General features: G+C 37.1%; 1 long non-coding RNA gene across 1 annotated transcript; it reads right to left on the bottom strand.

The window, feature by feature from the left end:
* Positions 1–900: 900 nt before the first annotated feature.
* Positions 901–2,207, bottom strand: LOC138021978 (uncharacterized). The gene is made up of 2 exons (XR_011126493.1): positions 1,571–2,207; positions 901–1,145 (listed from the first exon to the last, which is right to left on the bottom strand). It is a non-coding gene; the product is annotated as an uncharacterized lncRNA (long non-coding RNA).
* Positions 2,208–2,500: the final 293 nt, after the last annotated feature.

Genomic DNA, 2,500 nt, shown 5'->3' on the forward strand with positions numbered 1-2,500 from the left:
TTTTTTGACATTGTATAATCCCTTGTTTCCTTGTGTCTTACTGCAGTGTGAAGAAAAGCAAGACAGAAAAAAAAATACAAAAAAGGGTATACATGGAGACTTGAGCCGCAATTGCAATAGCCTCGCTTTCGTTGCAATGACTACTTACAGCTTACAAGTTGGTGTAGTATCTCAACAAAAGAAAACCACATCTTCTTAATTGGGGTACAGTTGTACTTCTTGTTGAACGCTACATTCCACTGGCTGTATGATGTCGTGCTTCGTACTGTTTTATGCGCTAAATCCATTGTTATCTTTGTTCGTTCTATTTTTCTTTTGGCCAATCATTAAGCCCGTTTATCGACATTCTCATTAGCCCCACCCCCAGTAAAATAATATCCACCAAGAACATCACTGATGATTACCACCTGGATACAAATTCTACATCTCACTTTAAAGAAAGAAATACGGGCATGTATATGGCTGCGTCAGTTAACGCAGATCAAGCAAAGAAGTCTCCGAGACTGATCCGAAATTAATTTAACACGGATACAATTGCGAAATTAACAAATACAAAAACTCGTTTGTGCACCCTCTTATGTCCTACCGCATACAACGTAGTAACCCCATTAAAAGCGGATCTTCTCGATTTTGTCCGCTGCCCACGAAGGGTGAATGCTAACAACACTTCCATGTTCTTGGCAGCTTGGCGGCGAAACGTACCATCCAGGAGGGGGTTCTTCTTCTGAGGAGATTTTATTTCAATAAAGTAAATGGAGGTTCCTTTACAAGATCTACAAAGATTGTAGCGAAGTGGTAACCCGCGAACAAAAGGAGAGAGGTAAACTCTTGCAGAGCATTTTGAAGCCATGCACCCCATTTAACTTGGAAAAGACTTGAGTCTCATCTCCAATCACTAAATAGGTTTAAGCTCTGTTTATTTTGATTCTGTCAAAAGACTAACTAATGCACTTGGAAGTTCATGCACTAAGCTTTTTACACGAATAATGGGTTTTTTTTTATAGTGATTCGTTTATAGCGTGATAAACATCATAATTTCTCCCGGCTATCTATCCGTGGTATGATCATCCCCGGGTCCTCGTTCCATCATCATCTTGTTGACATGGGAGGAGTGTTTCACACAATGCCTGGATATAGCTTTGCTGCTGCGAAGCAAATTTAAAAAACAGAGCAAAAGTAATGTTGGATGATAAATATAGAATATTAGTGTTTGACGTATTTACTTTGTTTGCCAGCCTTCAACTCCGAACTGAACATTTAGGTAGTCCCGCTTCTCTGGAGTACGGATTTTTGACAAAAGCATCCCAGGTGTCTTAGCAGTGTCCCTTACATAATCAATGTCATTTTAACTACAACTTGAATTCTTCCTCACAGTTATAAACGAATCGACAGGATATATACAGTTGGAAACCGGCCTATTGATTGAGCAGCACACTTCAACAATCACAACTCAAACTTCTGCATGAGTTATTTGAATTAAACGATCTAGTGCTTTCAACAAGACAATGCTAATTTGTGAAAGAAATTATATTAATGATAATAATGTAGTTATTATAGTCATTTTAATTACCTGTTGGCAATGTGAGGGATCTCTTAACATTCCCCTTTTTGTGACATAGTTCCTTCTAAAATGATTTGGGGTAAAAGCATCGTTTCGCCCAACTAGTACGCTCAGCAGTAGTATGGTCGCTAGCGACGATACAAAAATTGTTTTGGAATCCATGCAACCGGATATGTGATTTCTTGGTTACGAGCTGAATGTTGGCAAGCATTTTTATACCCTTTTCTGATTCAAGTGTCAGGAACTGTAATATATCTTTGAATGGTTTAATGAATGAAAACAATGAAGAAGCTATTACCACAGTTCCCTTTTGACAAACTTGCACTATGGTAAGTGATTTATTTCTCTTCATAACGAAAAGCAATATTCCATCCGATTTTTATGTCTCTTCCAGCCATGGACATATTTCAATATTGCATCTAACAATCAGGGCTGTATAATTAATGTTTCATCACTGACTTACCCGGCCATTTCATAATTTGTAATCGCATTTTTCTTGAACAACACAATCATTTAACGTGAGCCATACATACAATTTTTTTCACTTAAATTTACAGATGCAATGCGATTCTGTCCACCGAACTCCTATCAAATAATTCAGTTCTCGCAATTTCAAATTTTCTCCTATTATTTCGATGGACCAGTCTCTTAAGTGACGCTAGTTGAATGAAAGGAACAATACTGATTCAAAAGGCTATTCACGAGATGTAAATGAGGAGTTTATCAGTCAATTTTGCAAGTTCATTATTGCACTTAAAGCTTTTGTACTTCATTTCCTACTGTAAATAGAGATCGCTAAATGTATGCAAAACTGGATCTAATAGTCTGATGAAAACGGTGATAGTAAATGTTTTGAAAATGCCTTTGTATTACAGCTAACTTTAAATGTCTTTTAAACCATTGAAGTATATCGGCCAAAAGTAGGCTTTGCTAAATGTT

The sequence above is a fragment of the Montipora capricornis genome, chromosome 10, assembly GCF_036669925.1.
Source record: "Montipora capricornis isolate CH-2021 chromosome 10, ASM3666992v2, whole genome shotgun sequence".
NCBI classification, from domain to species: domain Eukaryota; kingdom Metazoa; phylum Cnidaria; class Anthozoa; order Scleractinia; family Acroporidae; genus Montipora; species Montipora capricornis.